Genomic DNA, 20,330 nt, shown 5'->3' on the forward strand with positions numbered 1-20,330 from the left:
TAATATGCGTCATAGATCGATGTCAGGCAGAGGAGGTCTCTGTGCCTCTCTCTCACTGTGTGTGACAGGGTCTTAGTGAAGTGGGAGAGCTCTTGTTGAGATTAACCCTCCTGTAAAGTATCAGCGGTACCTGGAGATGGAGCCGGGTGGCGAGGCAAGTGCCTAATTTGCCCACTTGTCAGTCTCCTAGAAGGGGTAGCAATCCCACATCCCAACTCCTAAAAGCAGATGAGTATCGTGGGCGAAATCGGTGCATCAGTATGGCCTGTTAAACTCTCCACTTTTCCACAGCTTTGGTTTAAGATCCACCAGCGGGCTCGTACTTTATTTTCTTTCCTCTCTATCTCATTTCTCATTGCGCTTGGTCTGCACCTTTAACACCAACTGTTGACTGACCAACTATTCTCACTCAATAAGCCTGACGCTGCCTGGGAAAGAAAAAAGAACACCTAGATCTGATTGATTATTTACCTTTAAAACACAATGTGCTCAACAAGCTAATTTGCTAATGTAATGTATATGAGCCAACTGAGGTGGTTTTTATTGCAGGTGCCCTACATTGTGTTGATCTAATGTCTCCATTTCACAAACCATGGCAACGGAGCTTTTCCTACTGCGGTTTGAGGCAACAAATTACACCCATAAATCATCCGAGACAATTATTGCGTCTGTAATCTAATCAAGAATAAAGCATTTCATTTGCATAAAGCACTTCTTTTTTTTTCTTGCTTTTTTCCCCACAGTTGAAGCTGCAGGGGTGAGATGTTGCCGGGTAGATAGAGTGAGGGATGCTTCGAGGATGAAGAATTGAATAAAATAGTCGATTTCATTTGCTTCAGTCTGATAAAAGTTGTTTATCCCACGCTGTATTTTCATTCGCTATTGTATGACGGAGGGGGGAACGCACAGGGGGGGAGGAAGGAGGGAGAGAGAGAGAGAGGGGGAATTACTTTCTCTTTTCTTTGTCATGTCTCCCTCTCTCTCTCCATGCTCCTGTGAATCTCATTCAGGAGAGGAATGAAAACACTATTCACTGGGAGAATCACTTTAACACTGAGGAGAATACCAATACTAAAGCCTGGAAACGACCTTGATCTCACAAGCCGCTCCGCTCTCCTCCCTCCTTCCTCGCTCCTTGGCCTCCTATCCTTACACTGTTTAATGTCTTGCATTGCACTCTATATTTTACGAGAGAAAAAGAAAAAAAAATACTCAAATGGATTTTGCCTCACCCTCAACCTTTATCACATGGCGAAGGTTGACCGAGCAACCCTTGCGCTGTGTGTTCCAACTGCAAAATGTCTTTTTCTTCCTTCTGTACTTCTGTACTAAAATCCTCTGCTGAGGGACTGAAATGTGTTCTTCTCCTCAATCTTGACCCCGGAAGTCCCTTTTCAGTAATTGACTGATTGATGAGCAGGAAGTGGCACGAGGCAGAGAGGTTTAGCCCCGAGGGAGCGACCACAGTGAATGACGGATGGAGGTTGCAGCAAGGCAACAACATGTGATCTGTGCTGGAGTCTAATCATTCTGTAATTATATTTTCCAGATATGACTTGCTTATGTCAGAATCAAATGTGAAAACAACTATGAGGTGCTGTGCATGCTGCTGCATCATTGAAATGAACCTCAAGGGATTGATTGTGCTCCTCCATCTTTCTCAATGGGGCGTAATAGAATGCTAAAAACTGTTAGCTGAACCATCTCACACTGCCTCCTGCGATACACAAAGCAAATTGAGCGCAAAATGACTTAAGTGAAACTCTGAAGCCTTCCAGTGGGCCCTTTCGCTATTCCAGCTGCCACACATGGGTAACAGGAGGGAGCGAGAAGCAGTCTTTACCGAATTATGCTCTTTTTTTGTGGAAGAGCAAATTGCTCCCTCGTGTGTGACTGTGTGTGTTGAATCCTGATCTAAAATGCTACTTTTTATACAGCACCGTAGACCATATGTTTAAACGCGCACACAAACTGAGAACATCAGCATGCGGGAATCAAAGCTTAGACATGTGCTCAAACTTTACTGTAAAAAAAACAAACACACACACACACTTGCACAGGTGGAAGTGTGTGGATTTCCTCTCTTGTAAAAGCTCTCCTTGAAAAAGCAAACCAAAGAGAAGACATAATGAGTAACACGGAGCCCTGTGCCTCCTCCTCAGGCTTTTAATAGATAACATTTTGAGAACCTTAGCTGCTATTCCCTTAAACCTCCCAAACACTCTCAGTGATAAAGTAGCTGGTTGTGTGTGTGCGTGTGCGTGTGTATGTTTGTGTACGTGTATGTGTGTATGTGAAGTAGAAAGAGGTGAGTTAATCAAGCTGGATGCTGGCAGGAGGCTACCAGCAGGTAATAAAAACACAAGGACCCCCCAGGATCCCTCTACATACCTACGCCATCTTATGAGTAACTACACACACACCTCAGTCATCTTGCATCCTTGCAAGAAGCAAAATTCACACAGCTAAGACCGGAAAACATGACAAAAACACATAAAAGTCACTTTCTCTTAATAGACGGAGCAGCCCCACAGGGGCAATCGCCCCAAACTGCATTAGTTTGAACAATAAACACATTATCAGGCCTAATGATGTCATTACTGCTGCGGCATCAACATGTTAGCTGTGGCTACCGGGAGCTTAAACACACACACACACTAACACACTTTTGTTAAGGTCAGCCACGGTGGCCTTCAGGTGAGGAAAAGGAAGGAAACGTTACTGACGTTTAGTTTGTCTTGTTAAGTGCGCCAGCAAACGGAAAAACAGGGTTTCAGACACACGTAATCAAGCTTGGTTAGGGCAGATTTTCCCAACATGCACACTCGCACACAGCTGGTGTGCGAATCTTAACAAGGTCCCAGTCATTCATTTCCTGAAGGCCCCCCGTAGTGCAAGCCATCAGAGTGCTCAATGACGTGAGAGACTGCCATTTAGTTACATCAGAGCAGACCTGTTGATGATAGGCCGATGCTTCTGAATGTGTTTAGGAGCCGTCCTCGGTAGAAAAGGCCACTGTGTCAGTTGTTTAAGCAAACGCCTCCAAAACATCATATGTTTACACTCAAGTGACAAAAGCCCTCTGGCGGCCTCGTCTGTCAGGAGGGAATTGTATTGTAACGCTGTTGCAGAGCCACAAACAGCTGTTCTTTACTGAACGCTAACCAAGTCGTCTTTTGTACATAAACCTAACCAAACCTTAACCATAGTGGTGTAAGATCAGATAACAGTTTTATGCTTTTAAACGGTAATTTAACGGGTTTGTTAAATGATGTCCATTGGTGTCAGATCTGATCATAGACTGTATATAAGAATCTTGGTTTTTGGCCGTCGCCAACTTGGTTTCTTGCAACCAGAGGTGATGGGAGAGGGTGGAGCTTGATACAACCAAACATTGAATAAGACATTTATTTTTGACCAAAAATGTTCCAATTAACTTTCATGAACTGAAAACACTCTGTCAAAGGTTTAAAGTTGTATTAGACAAAAACACGGACAATTTCCTGACTGGACGACGCTGTGGTGGTGACCTGTCAATCACAAGGTAGCCACGCCCTAAAGCATACCCTGCTTTATGGTCTATTTGACTCTAAATGGACCATAATTTACTCAATGAACATCATGCTGTATTGAAGAAGACTTGAAACTTGAGATTGAGACCATAAACTGATGTTTACAATGTTTACTGAGGGAATAAATCAAGAGAGAAGTAGAGTCATCTTCTCATAGACTTCTATACAATCAGACATATTTTTTGTAACCAGAGGAGTCGCTCCCTGAAGGCCATTAGAGAGAATTAAGTTTAAGGCACTTCAGCATTGGGTGGTTACAAACAACTTGGAGGACTTCTTTTGTGTTTGTATTTATTTGTGTGTTCCTCACTGCTGGCTTCATGTCAATCAGTGTACTTGAGTCCTTGTCACATATTCTGAATAGCTGCTATCAGTGGCTTTACATAGCGCAGCTGTACGGAATAGTTGACCTGTTGGGTAAGGACACACATTGGTTGAATGTTCTGTCTTCAGACATTGACGCTGTGTTGTGTCTCAACAACTTTCTCTCAACTTTTTTAGAGTCATTGTCATTACTGAGAGTAAAAGAGATTTGTCTTCACGCACTCGGGTTTTTGATCATGTCTGGAGGAAGTGTTCAATATGAAGGTAGTAGCAGCTTCTTATAAATGCTGTCTGACAGCTTTGATGCGAGCGCAGCCTGCTTGTGTTTATATTTGTCAGTCTGGTTAATGTCCACAGATTGGTGCTGAAGGGTTTACGGATGACAGGAATGCCAAAGCGAAGGGGTGGCTTGGGTGTCTGTAACTGTGGCCAGTCACCACATGTGGGGGAGGTGGTGCTATTTGTATCTTTTGCTGGAATTTTTGGAAAATGTGTCCGAGTGCCAGAAAGAGCATTTGTGTTTTTGCATCCGTTCATGAATTGTGTGCAGTAATAAAAGTGTTGGCTTTGACCAAATTATGAGGGAACATATTTGTCTTTGTTACTCACGATGAGCCACAGACACCACCGTCAACACAACCACACAACAACATGTTCTGTGGACGATTCAAATGTTGTTTCCGGAAAGTAATTTATGTAACCCTGCGAGTAATTCAAGTCATCTGCATTGTGAATGGGTGGATGTAAAAAAGCTCAAAACCTGAACAAACAACATGAACCAGAGATGAGCCTGAGATGAGTAGGAAAAATCATATCTGACAGAGAGGCGTGGTTGGCCTGTGTGTTGCTTTTTCCAGTTGCTTTTCATGATTGCTGGAACTGAATAAACGCCAAAGTGATTTTACAGGTGGATGAACAGCGGGGGACACAACATCCGCGGCACCAGACCACGCTAAAAGCATACACTTTTACAACTCCGCTACATGAATGCCAAATTGCTAAACCAAGAGATTCAGGAAATCGTCCATAGTAACACCTGTTCACGTGCAGGCTGGAAGAAAACAGTGTTGAGGGCGAGGTGTAAAAGTAGAAGAGAAAAAATATGTTTAGAAAGACAGCCAGCTGAGAATAATGCATTGATCCACCATATGGGATAAAAAAAAAAATGGAACACATCCAACCACCTAGAGCTCCCTAATGGGGAAGATACTCTGGCAGGTGTTTACACTTGTCAACCCTGGCCTGATAAATCAGAAAAAAAAGACAGGAGGAACTCTCTGCCTGAACCCAGGAGGCCATGATAAGAGGAGGGAATAGAGAGGGAGGAACCTGTCTGTGTTTTTTTGAAACAAGAGCCAAACCAGCATCCAATATACACACACACACTCAGATGCTCGCTCCAACAAGTCGTCCTTAAGCTATTATGTGAAGAAGAAAAAAAAGCATGCTGGTGTTTTTTCCTTTTTCCTCCCCCATTTTTAGTCCCTTAGATGTTGCTTTCAAATGCATATCTGTATGGGCGCAATCCATCATGGTTTGATTATTAAAAGACAATGAAGTGGACATGAATAAGGCACCCTGTCGCTGTAGGCCCTCGTTGAAACAGAGGCCCAAATGCAAGAAAGTCTCTCTTTAAAGAGGTGACGGATTGATTCTGGAAGCGGGCCAAAGACGACTCAAAAAGACGTCTTTGGCCCGATCGAGGATCGAGGGACAGAAGAGCGGCGAGAGAACAGAGGCAAACCGCCAACTTGGAAGAACTGCAACCAAACAAAGAGATTCAGTGACTGGAGATAAGCTGCTATCTTTATAACTCTGCCTCTGTGATCTAAAAGCCATTAGGCCTGGACATGCCTCTGTACTTCTTAATCATTAAAAACAATTATCTATCGCAAAGCAACGGATATCCTTTCTCGGGATGTGTGGAGGACACTCTTTGTAGCAAATTACCATAGATTTAGAAATAAGGACAAAGTTAAATGAAAGTATACAAGAAGAGGAAAGGAAAGGAAAAGAAAGGACAGGAAGGATGGGAGAAGTGGAGAGGGAAAAAAAGAAAAGAAAAGGAAAAGATAGCCAAGCGGAGACGGGAAGAGGAGGGGAGGTTGATGGGTGTTCTCTGTCTGAGAATGATCCAAAGTAAACTGACATCACACCCCCGCCACCAGCAAAAATTATCCGAGGAGAGAGATGAGAGGAGATAACTACCTACGACTCGCTACATTGTTTTTAAAAAGTAGGTCAAGAACTTGTTAGGCTGCTGGGGCGGCTCTCCAAATGACTCTGGAAAACCTCTAACAGCTAAAAGGTTCAGCAAGAGTCAAAAAATATGTCACGTAGTGTTTCTGGCTTCAGGCACGACCAAGGAGTACTCAACGTATTAAAATAAATAATAACGGGAGATTGAATGCATTTATAACAACACCATATTCTTGAATATGATGTTGTTTGGTCATTCAGTCGTTGAATCCACCATTCTAATCAAGACTGAAACATCTCAACAGGTTTTTGATAAATCGCCATAGAACTTATGATCCTAAGAGGATGAACCCTACTGGCTTTGGTTAACTCCTGACTCTTCTCGATAGCACCAAAACGAGGTTGACGTTTCTGGTTTTTGGTGAAATGTTTCGACAACCGCTGAATGGGTTGCCATGATAATTCGTAATCCCTTAACTTTCTATTTACGTCAAACATCGACATGTTAGCATTGCCATTGTGAGCCTGTTGGCATGCTGACATTAGCATTTAGCTCAAAGCACTGCAGTGCCAACCTCACATAGCCAAACTAGCATGGCTGTAGCCTGTTTACTCTACCAGGCCCACATGGCCATTTGAGCTCTGCATTCCCCTCACTACTTAATTAAAGACTTAATGAAAACCGATCTAGCAAAGAAGAAAAAGTGCTCTTTTACTTTGTCTGGGAAAAAAGCATCTGCGAATCAAAACAAGCTCCCACTCTGTGACACACATTCAACTCACATCCCACACACACACACACACACACAGCTGGTGCTTAAGAGACCCCCCCCCCCCCCCCCCCCCCACCACCAAAAAAAAGAATGAGGTTACGCATTTCAATATCAGAACCTCTCCCAGGCCTGTCAATCATCGCTCCCGATGATACAAGCGGGGCAACTTAATCAATCTGGACCCAGCTGATACAGAGCTGTGTGGGCAAAGCAAGGAAAATTGCTGCTGATAAGGACATGCTTGGTAGCACATGGCCTTCGCCGTCTCTCCCTTTGATCCAATTATCTCTTTGGTCTGATGATACAGTCCTCCGCCTGCCTCTCTTATTGTTTGACATCGCCCTGTTTATCCCTTTTCACTTCTTCATGTACCTCGTCACACAAGGCCACACTTTTGTCAATCCATAGAGGAGCTGGTCATTCTGTGCAAAGGCCATACGCCTGGTGTTGAGTTTGACCCTGGTCAAAAGAGCAGTGGGAGCTGCAGGATGCAAACTGAGACTCAGTGTTTCTCCCGAGGTGCCGGAGAGAAGACACAGCAGTAAAAAAAAAAAAAGAAAGAAAGAAAATGGCAGAATGTCACTGAGCTAAATGCCACATTAACTCCACACAGTGAGAGAGAGAGATGGTGGAATGACTGAAGCTCAGCGCCCCGTGGAGCATCGATGGGGGTGTTGAAACTGTCACACGGCGTAATGCACATTCTACTTGGAAACTCACTTTACGGAGGCCGACTGCGGGGCCCCTTCAGGCGACGCTGCGCCACGCCACGCTGTGCTTAGTCACGATACAGACCTGGGACTCCCAGCCTGCGAGGTTGCCGAGTCAAGTAACACTTTAAATTAGGCTGCCCGGGGTTGAAAACATAACACAATATGGTTTAGAAACGTGTGTCCGGCACAGGAGTAACTAAACGCAGTGGCAGACCAGACTTCAAGGGGTTAAGCACATCCTCCACAGGCTCTCGTCCTCAGTAAACATCGGCTAAGCCATCAGCTGGGAGAAGCATAACAGAGAAATCCATTTCTGTGGGTCTCTGGTTAAGTATTTCCAAATCCAAAATGCATGAGCCCTAAAATGATTTTTTTATGTCATTTCTAGAGGGGGGAAAAAACAAATGGGAAGAAGAGAAAGCTTGATAGACTCGCAGCAATTCATGCACAAGTACTTTGAGTCCTAGCAGAAATTAGATTGGGTATTTAGAGGAGTGTGAGAGAAGCAGCTGAGGGACACTGTGTTCCTAGGGTCATTTTCCCACAAATAAAAGAGGATGCGCAATCAATAAAACAATAGCTGTCTGGTACAAGACTTACTGATGGATACAAACCCTTTTCCTCCACAGACCCGGACTGTAAATGAGAAAAGTCTCAAAGTCAATATTAAACGGCGTCTCACTAAATGTTTTCCACTATGGATATAACAGGCTCAAGGAGATTTGGAGAAAAGAAATGGATTTAAATATATATATATATATATTTTTTTTTTTATCCACGCAGGACTTTGTCTCAGCAGCCATAAAGCTATAATCAACACAGCATGTATGTACGAAGGCATGCAAATCATATGCATCAGTATCTGTAACCAACGTGACCTCTGGTTCTTGGATAGAGGCAGAGAGACCTTGATGATAAAATAGCGCCTGTGTTTAACCTTGTGCTGTGGTACGACTCAAAAAAATGTGAAGACATATGGCAAAGGAGTCTAAATGCCTCAAAGAATTTACTTTCCAATGTCAAGACTATTTCTATATATACATGCAGTTTTTTTGGCATGTGCTTCAGCACTCAGTGATGCAGCTGTTATTTGTTGTGTTCTTTTCTTCTCCTCGCAGCAAAACTGGAAAAAGCAGACACAGGATATAAGCGGGTGGCCTGCAGGGACCGAAATAAGAGGTGTGATGGTTTTCTGTCGTCGTATCCATCTGCTGCAGTTTTCACATCTCGCAGCCTCCTGCCTCCTCATAATAGGTGTGCTTCAGAGTTTTACAAGGTGTGATACAATCTCTATCTGTGCCTCATTGTGTGCCTAATGCCATCCTCTCTGCTGCTGCTGCTGCTCAGCGAGCTTTGCGAGCATTTCCGTTACTGCACCATCAGCGGTGTAACACTGCGGACAGCATGCTGGAGACAGCAGTTATACGTCCTTGTGACCAAAAAAAGAAGTAAAATGCCACGTTACCTCATAAATAACACATGATATCACATCTGTTTTCGGTCATAAAGTCGGCAACTGTCGCATGATTTCATTTGCCACAGGAATCGCCATCAAAGAAAAATCATTTCAGCTCTGTTAATGGCATTTTTGTTGTTGTTGTTGTTGAGCTCCCAGCTCATTTGATGCAGGTTCCATTATGCTAAGTGATTGAGTCTGTGTCCCCGCTGATAACTGGCTAACTGGCCTTCCGTTCCACAGCGACGGGCCTATCGGATCTGACCGAGCATGATGCTAATCTCCATCAAGGTAATGTGCTGTCCAAGGGTCAGGAGAGAGCAGAGCACACCACGAGCACATGCTTTCTTAGTCACTCTCTGTCTCTCGTTGTCTGTCTCTGTTCCTTATTCACTTCTCTGTACATTACGTTTACTCTTTCTCTTCCTGCTCTCCGCTGGCCCTGCCCTCCCTGTCCTCCCTGCACATAAACATCACGTACATCTTCAGAAATGGAATAAAACCACATCCCGCAGACTCCGTTTCTCCCCATTTCCCTCTATGACATGACATATATTTATTCATAACGGAGGTTGGAACAAGCAAAACACAATTACGTTCCGTGTTGGCTCTTGATGTTGTGATACTGATAACAGAGTATCTTGTTTAATGTTAGTGCATCATATCCAATAGCATTATGAATCATCTCCGATAAAACCGGGACATTCAATCCCACCGCGGCGCGAGGCCACGGCCGCTGACTGACAACGCATTGTGCCACAGTAGCTGTTGTGTTGCCAACGTACGGAGTGAATGTGTCTGAATGTTGTTATCTCCACCGACCATATTGTAGGAGCGATGCGGCTCACATCCAGCTCTGAACTAATGAATGAGATGAGAATGCTCGGGCAGGCAGATTATTGAGACGCCCCGCTAATGTGCAAAAACAAAATGTACGAAAAGAAAATGTATTACACAGTGTGGTATGGCCTATTGCAAACAGACGTTGCCGGTCCGCAGTGGAGCAGTGATTGTCGTTACCATTACGGTTATGTCACAAGATGAGGTACAATACGAGAAGCACAGCGATCAACACGGGAAATGCTTTTTAAAGGCTGCCAGTAAATCCCACTGTGGCAGGAGAGATGCGGAAATCAGGGGTAAGTAGGCAGAGATTTCGGAAAAAAACGAGTATTTCAAAGGCACACAACAGAAGTGATATAAGCATACAATCCCTCAGGAAACCAACGTCTCAGTCTATAAACCTGATTAGAGCCAAGCCAATCAGTGCAATTAGACCAGTTGTGTCACTACACCCACACTAGCACGTCTGTCGCTTGCTGGCCGGAAGACACTTCTCATGGCAACAGGAACACATTACTAGCTACAGGAAAGCCCTCATCCAGTGAAGTCAAACAGACGAGTTGAAATCCTTCTGCTACCCTGCGTTAGATTATGAAGCAAACCACCTTTTCCTAACTAAAAGGCCACAAGTACATTTAAAGGTTGCAAAATAAATTCCCAAAAGCTATCCATCTGTTGAAAGTAAAGCAATGTCTGCTGTACAATCGTGCCAAGTGCAAGCAACAGCCATAAATAATCGAATAACATCTATATGCAAGATGCTCAACGCATCGACTACAAATCCTACTTAGCAGCGGAGGCTAATTACGCATTAACATTTTAACTAGGAGCCTGCAAACAAAATCCCTTGAGGGTTGTACGTACATTGGGCTGGATTATTAGTTAACCTCATTTAACTCAAGATGTGTTTTCGGCTGCTGTGCAGACAGCACTGAGGGTATCTAACTATCTACACTGCAACAAAAAGTTAGAAATAGGAAGCAATTCTTTTCTTTTTCAAATGTCAAAGAAGTCATTTGCATGACTTGAACTGTGAGTTGATAAACACCGAATGGCAGGTTTACATAATGAGCTTTGCAGTGTCACAAGAGAGGCACATTCTTTATAATGAGACCACAAAATCAATACGGTGGAGCAGCTCTGCAGCACCGCCGGTTCATTTATGCAGCCGTGTAAGAGACAGCCCCGGGATAAAAGCGAATGGAGTAAAAGATGTTGTGTGATCAGCATAGGGAAGAGAAACACAATCCTCCCGATGTTCCTCCTGTTGCTGCCTACTGTAAGTGATGTAACGGTAATGCAAGTGCCCACAGCGCTTTAACCGCTTGGCTGGTTGGGAAGCATGAGCAGAAAAAAAAGAAGTGCACATGCTAATTGCAAATGTAACAGTGTGCGACCACTAAGATGTCGTTTTTCCTTAAGGGAGGTCCTTCAGATAGAGAAAATAAAATGAAGGAGGACAGATATATAAGACACACAGGACAGATGTCAAAACGAGGAGAATCCGACAAAGCTGTTTGAGACTTAGGTGTTTCTCATATGCACAGTAATTAACTCTGTCATTACGGTGTAGAGTTTCAAAGAACAGCGGTTACGCTTCAGAGACTCCCAGAATATCACGTGCTGGCGGAGAACAGAGTGAAATTACATCCAAATCACATCCTTTGCATTTCATAAGTGTTAGAATGTGTAGAACATAATTGACATCGGTGTTGAAATGTATTTCAAGTGTCACCTGAAGACTTCTACAAGTTACAAGATCCTTCTCTGCGTCTAACCCACTCGGCTCTGCCGTTCCACAAGAAAGCCTGTGTCTCTGTCTCTGTCTCTGTCTCCCATCACCAATTTTCAGCAAAGTGCCGATGACGGTTCTCCGATAAGTAATTTCCCATGCTGTGTCACGGCGTCTTTGTGATCGCTAACTTCTTATATCAGCCGTGTCATGCAATTTTTCTAATGGAAATGTTGCATTAATGCGGTGGCTAGGGCCATACATCATCCTGTAGATTTCCCTTGTGGGGGTGTTATAGCTGAGCTGAGTTGACATGGACCAGGCCAGGCCAAACCAGGTTAGCTTGTGACAAATGAAAGGGCTCCATTTGGAGTCTCTAATGCCAGCCTGTTCTCATTCTAAGGGCGTCTATTACCGATGCTTTGCCACGCCCCTCTGCATCTGATACTGACGAGCAGGGTACCCTTCAGGGTCTGTATGAGGCGGATCGGGCCAACCAATGGGTGACATCCCGGTGACTACGTCCACTTCCTATATACTGTTTATGGTGTTTGCTGCGCGCTTTCTGCTGTGCTATCCAGTGACGCCAAAGGGTCTGACAAAGCATCAGTATGTGACGAATTGGGAACACATTGCAATTAATGAAAACTGCTTTCTTCACGCCCCGAGAGGACAGAAATATTAAAAGATAGAACTTCCTTAGCAGACTTATACTTCCTCGATTGATTAGGTTTTGTGAATTCTACAGTGATTGGATAATCCTTGTTAACCATATAGTTACGCTCACTGTCATCGTTTTAAAACCAGGTCGGCTCACACAGTTAAGAATTTCACTCAATAACGCTAAGAAATATGTATGCAAACAAAATCATAATCAGTTAAAAATAATTAAACAAAATGAATCATCAGAGCTAGTGTCATTTCCACAATGCAAAAGAGCAGTTAACCGGAGGAGAAACCTCTCTACAGTTCACGATAACTGTATCTGCATAATTGCTGCAAACTTGCAGCAATCTGGAAGGTGGAGGATACAAATATTCGTTCTTATCAATTTTTTTTCTTTTTCACACCATAACTTACTAAGTGTTGTTCCTCTCGAGTGATAAAAGCTTTAACAGCCTCCCGTTTCACGCTTACAAATCCTGATTAGTTTTCTATTTTTTATTTTTTTTATAGATTTTGTTTTTTATTTCAGCCACTCTCTGGCAGAACAGAGAAGAGTTTATAAGAATCGAGCACACACACACACACACACACACACACACACACACACACACACACACGAGGCTTCTGCTAAAGAACTCAATTCCTCTGGCTTTCATCTTGAACCTTGTGACCCTCTAATCGCTTCCGTTACCCCACTCGGGCCACATCTAAAGATCTGCATTTATGACTTCCTGACAGCATCAGCACGGAGGAAGGGAACATTAAAAAAATAAAAACGAAGGGAGCCAGACGGAAAGGTGGCGAGAGCCTCAGCTCTGACCCCATTGTTCTCAGTCTGAGCGATAATGAAGGACGGAGTGTGAAGAGACTGAAGGGGAGAGGCGCTCGAACCCTTGCAGGTGTTGTGTTACAGTGAGTCGGTCAGACGGGTGGGCGTGTGCCTACCTGCAGCTCCCAGGCTTTGCACAGTGGAAACACAGAGGGGGAACTGGAGCCTGTCAAGCCCACTCACCGCGATGTTAAGCTAATGCCAAGATTACTGCTTCCTTTCAATCAAAAGCATGAAAAAAGAGACCTAGCTGTTTCCCTGTCTGCCTGCCTCCTTTGTGTCTCTCTCTCTTTGTCTGTCTCCTGCTCCATCTGCCTGACTGGCTGCCAGACAATAAAACTATAGTATATCAGGTTTGAAAAAACGGTTTAAAAAACATCTCATCTTAATTGTCGCAGCTCACAGAGAGATCTGAAGAGGACATTTCAAGAGAAGTTGGGGAAAGGTTGCTGGAGTATGCTGGAGAAGGGGTGTGTTCAAAAGAGAGAGTGAGACAGAAAAAGCAAAATATAGCTGCATTTTTTTGGGGCTAAGCAAAATCTATCATAAACTGTTTATTCAGTGGATGAAGAGTCATCGTGTCGGTTCCACTTTTCAGGAGAGTCTGATGAATCACGTGGAGGGAGGCCCCCCCTTTTTTTGTCTCAAACACGTTGGTATTTGAAAAGGGACAAAAGAAAAGCTGAGTGATTGAGAGCCAGAAGACATTGATGCAGCAGCAGGTCTGCACACCTTTATTTTGCAGTGCATTCTTTTATGGATGACTGATGATTTGCTTGTATTATGGAACTTCTTTTCCAAGTTTCATGGCAATCCATCACACAGTTGTTGAAAATGTTTCACTCAAAACTACAAAATGACCCCCGACCTCATGGTGGCGCCACGGAAAGAGTCAGAGGTTTTTCAAAAATCTTTTTTTTTTTGTACAGAATTTAATGGAAAATCCATCCAATAGTTGTTGAGAATGAGATATTTCAGTCTGGACCAACAGACTTCTATCCGTAGAGCCTTTTCCACTAGCATGGCATAAAACATTTAAAAGAAAAAAATGAGAAAATCCATCCGTCTCCAGTGTTCATCGGTTTAGAAAATGCAGCAGGCGGGTGAAAACATGTAGCTATTATTTCTGACACGCGGGTTACTGCAAAACTACCATCATTAGAAAGAGATACAATGAAAGGAAACGAGTGAACAAAAAGATGTCAGCTCCCGAAAGTTTTTCAATTGTTTTGTGATAGACACATCCTGAAAATATAAAATAGCCCACGCATGCAGCCTCAGTGTGAAAGCAAACACCGTCCAGACGTACACACACCTGCTTTGTGTACAACACAAAAAGATGTCAGGGGAGCAGTGGCAAGTTTTTTTTTTCATACATTGCCTCCCTCGCTGCGGGGCGACATATAGTACATGAGCAAACAGCCAGCAAATATGACTTCCATTTCCTCAGGGATTTGTTGTATATCTGGGCAAGCATGTGTGCATTTAAGTGCATCTTTCTCTCAGTGTTTGTGTGTGCGTGTGTGTGTGTGTGTGTGTGTGTGTGTGTGTGTGTGAGCTCCACATAGGAGGACTTAGTCTGGCTGCGACCGCCTCCTCTGGCACACTTGCATTAACATTTCATCCCGATTGTCTCCGTCGAAGTCATTCATCATCATCGACTGGAGCCTCTCCCCCGACTCCACATCCCTCTCCCTTAGTTTCCCGTTTCTCTCGCTGTTCCCATTTCTCCTGCCTTTACCTCTCCGTGATCCTCTACCTCTCTCCTGTCCATCAGGCTCCTGAAATAAGCACAAGTCCGGCTCTCCTCACCGCAGACAAAAATATCTACAAAGATGAGGGTAATCACCGTTTGGTTTGGCTGTTCAGTCAAACAACTCCCCTCATCTCCTCACCTCAATCGTTTCTTTCCTCCCCCTCTCCTCACCCTCAGATTGACAAGCAGATTATATCGGGGGGGGGGGGGTGATTAATGAGTTTGTCTGAATAATGTAAATCAACTTAATGGAACTCAAAACGCAAAAATGAAGGCCCGAGGGAGAGGAGGAGGAGGAGCAGGAGGGAGGAAGAGAGGAGGGTTGCTCAGGGTTCACATATCTGCTCAGCTAAAAGGCAGCAAGCAGTAAGCAGGCCTCCGCTGCTGTCAGACTGGCCTTAGAGAGAGAGAGAGAGAGAGAAAAGAAGGATAGAAAATGTCCTCCTTTTTCTTCTTTCTTCTTGTTTCCCTCATTCTGTCTTCTTGTGACGAGTCCCTGGGATAACCCGCCCTTCCCCTTCCATCCATCCATCCCTCCGATCCTCCTTTCATCCATCCAGACATGATGCATTCCAAACCATTACCACCAGCACCATCACCACCACTTCTAATCCAAGGACGGGGCGTGTAGCGCCGCGCACCTTTAACGTGCACGCAATTACAGAGAAAGCCTGCGAGACAGCACAATGAAATCTGTGCTTTACTGACAAGAGTTAGGGTCCCTAAAGACATAAGAGGATCAAATTGCTCATCCGGCGACTTAAACCATTTAACTGTTTGTGCTTTTAATTTAAACAGAAAACAATGCGTAGGAGCTACCTTGCTGAGGCTTAAAACCCCGATCCGTTTGGCTTAACGAAAATACTCCTGCAGAATTTAGAGGACTATTTATGTGAAAGGGACTTTAGCAAACCAAGCAATCGTAAAGTTGCATTGTTTTTAGTTTTTTTTTAAGGACTTCAAAAGCTGCATCCTTTCCCTGAAACCAAAACTCAAGAGTATAGTTATTGTCGACGCAAACTTTGTCTTCGTGTAATTGACTTCCAAGCTAAAGAGCAGCAGTACGGATCCTCCACAGCATCTAGTCTCATTGTTTAAGAGGGATCTGCGGATTACTGTCCTTACCTTAAACCTCTGTGGTAAAAGAGGGATAATACAGCAATGGGATGATTAGCAATACAACTAATAGGTTTTTTGTACTTGATCTTAAGCAGCACAGTCCACTCTCACCAATTCTGAATGACACGGCAAGTCATTTTGCGTGAATACGACGCCTCTCTTGCTTTTTGCATGTCATTTCAACGCCATGTAGTCTGAACTCACTGCAATGTAACAAGCTATCAACAGGCGGCTGTTTAGCTAATTGGGTCAAACATACACAGGATTGTCGACCAAGTGACCGGTGTTCTAGACCGGTATCCCAAAGTGCTGTTGTTGTTATTGTTTTTTAGTTACATTGGTGACAGGTGCTAATGTTACGTTGTTTGTGTACGTATATTAGTTATTCACATAGTTATTTTAAGCCCAACCGGGATCTTTTTCCTGAACTTATTGAAATGCTTTCACGGTAACGACGTGGCGTATAAGTGACACAAGAAAAAAGCCTGAAATGACGTGCGCACATTTTGGAATTGTGCTATTCATATGCCTTCCCTTGAGTTTGGGTTACAATACAATAACTATGTCAATACTAAATCCCATAATTACATTTTAATTGATTTAAAAATATATATATATATATAAAACACAAAAATCATAAGATCTTTAGTCTAAAACCCCAGAATGAGACTAAAACCTGCCAATATCACCATGTTTTACATGTGTGATAGGTTAGGAAACAAACTTCAGTTGATTACAATCTCCACATTTCCAGACACAAAACTGAGGACGTGACTTTGGGGTCCTCAATGGTAACAATATAACCACAAGTCCCTCACCTGGTATTTCATGTCATTCGGCTCTAACCCTGATTATACAAGTAGCCCAAAATACACCTGCACCAGTTCAGAAGATAAGAACTTCAACTATTCATTAGCATGAGTAAATCACATTTAATATACTGCGTCTCTAATCAGGAGCTGTCTTTGTTTATTTCTCGACCCGGGTTGTTAATCGGTAGTAACTTCAGTTCGACAATTTCTAAAGGACCAAATTCAGTGCAGCATTCCAGAAGACTTCCTTTTTTAATTTCCATTTTTCTCTGGCAAAGATAAGCCATCTGTGAAATGATGTTGTAGAGATTCATTCTCCCTTGGCATATTAATGTGATGAATTAAAATCACGCACTGACAGGTTACTGCTGTCTGTTTTACTGTATTTTAGAGCTAGCTATCTTTCCGGCATCTGTCTTGGAATTAGCACTTAAAGCTTGTTGAGAGCGACGTTAAGAAAAAAAACTGCCTGCCTGCTTGTGTCTGACATGTTTTCCAGACACACACAGACATCGTCTTTGCCCTTTGACACCATTTCTACATCTGTCAAGAGACTGACGCTGACAACTGAAGTGCTGTCAAAACTGCCTGTTGTGTGGGGTAAAATGGCCCCTTCAGTCCACCTCCGTCAGCCTCCTTGGTGTTTGTCGACTGACTGGCTGATGAGATCGGTCGGTGGACAAGGCAACACCAAACAGGCAGCGGCAGATAATCCCCTCGTGCCATAGCAGCAGAGCGTGCCATGAGGATACGCAGCTGACTCGCTGGAGGTGAGTCCGACTAGAGGTCAAAGGTCGCAGGTTTCAAAGGCTAAGGCAACCATGGAATTAAAAGAAATCATCTTCCAACTTTTATTCTGTAACCTTTAAATTCATACGTTGTTGATTGACATATCTGCCAATTAACAAAATGTCGTTTCTGAACGTATCAGCAAAATGTTCGCCGGCATCGACTTCCATTTGTTTACCCTGACCACCTCCTTATCACTTGTGTGCAGTACGTAAAGGTAGCACTTTGGTTGCCAGGGAACATAATCCAGGCAGCAATTACTTTGCTGCACAAAACATAATTGTAAAAATAAAATGAATTAGTATAGAAGCATATAAATGTAATTTCTAGGAGCTGGGGGGTTGGATGAGGGCCACTCGAGGTCAGGATGTGTTGATCGGAGCCGTCCGTGCAGCGTATTTACATGGGACTTTGGAAGTGTGTGACGGCATCATTAAAATGCATCACATTAATCCAAATGGACAGGATAATCTATAGGGCTGCACAGGATATGAGCTCTTTCAAAAACACAGGATATGTCAGTGCAGTTCATTTCATTAACTCCAATGATATCACAGTGCCTCAAATGACGGCACAAGCAGTTGAATGTACTGCTCTGGAACTACTGTAAGCAACCATATCTTTCTTCCTATTTTTTAGATGGGTTTCAGGGTAAAGAGCCTGAATGCAGAGAACATCACTGGCTGAGTACCGAAAGACTTTCATTTGTGACTCTGAATACTATTTGTAAGAGGGCCCTGCTGACTGACTTCTACACAGATCCACGGATTACAATACATGTTGTGATTTCAACTGTTTTTGCCATCCCCTCAAGTGTAACAAAGACACATGCAGCGAGAGTTCGAAGCATCCAATCTGTGTACGCTCCTTTAAAAGCCTGAAATACTACAATGTGTGCTTTTGCTAGCAGCCTTGAACATCACTAGATTTATGTTTTCTTCCGTGTATCACCACTTTACGCACCATGAGATTATCACCACCCTCGATTCACAGATGATCATCTTACCCTTATATGCACTGCTTGCCCACTATATACAACCGCTGCATTTGCATCTAGAGCTGGTGCTGTGGAGCCGAGGAGATGTAACAACAACACAAGCTAATCCAAGCAATGTGCCTCAGAGGGGTTTAGCTCATGGGAGGGACTTAGAAGAGAGAGAGAGGGAGGGAGGGGGGAGACTTAGAGCAGCCATTGTCCCTCCAGGAGCAGATTAACTATTTTAAAAGCAAAGGTGACGTCTATTGCCGGCTCACTGTGCAGGCCGGCCCGGACGCTCTCAAAACTCTGTGTGAGATGCCGTTTCTCTCTCCTTTCTAATTGTTCGTCCCTCTTTCTCTGTCTCCACAGCTCACTATTCCCAGAGCAAACATGTCTTTTGCTCAGTCTTTATCTCTCTCCCTCCCTCATGTGCACATTCTTTCCTTTCTTCTAATCATGTAGGAGGCCGACATGGGCTCGCTGCAACAATCAGAATCGCCCTGCGAGCTGAGCCCGGGCCGTGATGAAACACGGGGAGGACTGCCGATTAAAAGTTATTATGCTGCCGCGATGGCACCATTGGATGAATGGAAGCCACAGGGGGGGCCTCTGTCCGCGGGGAGCAGCACAAATGGGTGACTGGAAAAAGGGTACGCAGAGGAGGGAGGGGGGGGGGGAGGGGGGGGGCAACACTACTTGAAAAAGTAGGACATGAGGGAGCAGAGAATGGGGTGTAAATATGAGGGGTCTGTTGTGAAATTGTCCCGGGGGATGAAGAGGGGTGAGGTGAGGAGGCGCCACAAATAATCCACACAAGGGAGTAATGAGATAAGTGCTGGACTGGAGAGGGGGGGGGGGGGGAAGGTAGGAGTGAGGAAAAGAGAGGGCGCTACGCGCAGGATACACTCATGTTTACTTAAAGGAAAAACAAAGACTGGCACGGAAAAGCATGGCGTGGAAATGCAAATAAATCCCCCCCTCGCAACCAGAGTGTTTTTATTAACTCTAAGAAGCAGCATGAACCAGGGGAGAAGTAAAAGAAAAAAGGTTTAAAAAAAAACAAAAGCAACACTCCAACATCGCATTTCTCTTGCCTTTTCTTTTTGCATATGTGAGAATGTGTAAACAACGCTGTGTGCTGCAATAATTCGCCACGGAGTCGTACTTTCTCCTCTCACGCTCCCCTCGCGTGGTGAACCAGTCCTCTTGTGCGATCTGCATAATGCATCAGTTCTGTGCGTGGATCGTCGAGGGAGAAATTGGGCCTCGGCACCAACAATGGGAAATGGTGCGAACTTCATGTATTTGTGCATAATACGGAGTCCTGATGAATTATTACATTAGCCCCTCAGCGCTTTTTTCCTGGAAACTGTAGGGGTCCTCTTCCTTCGCAGTATGAAGACATCTCACCTTAAGTGTTCACTGAGAAGAAACATCCTGTTGATACACTTCAGCAATCTAGCACACAAGGATGCCACACACACACACACACACACACACACTGAATGGACATGCTGCACATGAATGCACATCCAGGCCTTATGTCATTCTCTCTCTCTTTATCTTGCTTCTTCTCTCTCGCCAACTATACAAACACACACACACACACACACACACAAAATTCAGCTCTGTCATAATGAGGCCATCATGATGAGGGCAACACAGAGTTAACAGACAGCCTTTCATAGCACACAGCCGAGGAGTCTCCTAAAGTCTAAATCTGTGTGTGTGTGTGTGTGTGTGTGTGTGTGTGTGTGTGTGTGTGTGT

The 20,330-nt window shown here is 44.0% G+C and overlaps 1 protein-coding gene across 2 annotated transcripts in view; it reads right to left on the minus strand.

Annotated features, from left to right (window-relative positions):
- Positions 1-20,330, minus strand: part of sema6a (sema domain, transmembrane domain (TM), and cytoplasmic domain, (semaphorin) 6A) — a 102,468-nt gene that overhangs the window by 58,348 nt on the left and 23,790 nt on the right. The gene's annotated exons all lie outside the window — the stretch shown is intronic.

The sequence above is a fragment of the Anarrhichthys ocellatus genome, unplaced genomic scaffold (assembly GCF_004355925.1).
Source record: "Anarrhichthys ocellatus isolate YVR2014 unplaced genomic scaffold, GSC_Weel_1.0 scaffold17, whole genome shotgun sequence".
NCBI lineage: Eukaryota > Metazoa > Chordata > Actinopteri > Perciformes > Anarhichadidae > Anarrhichthys > Anarrhichthys ocellatus.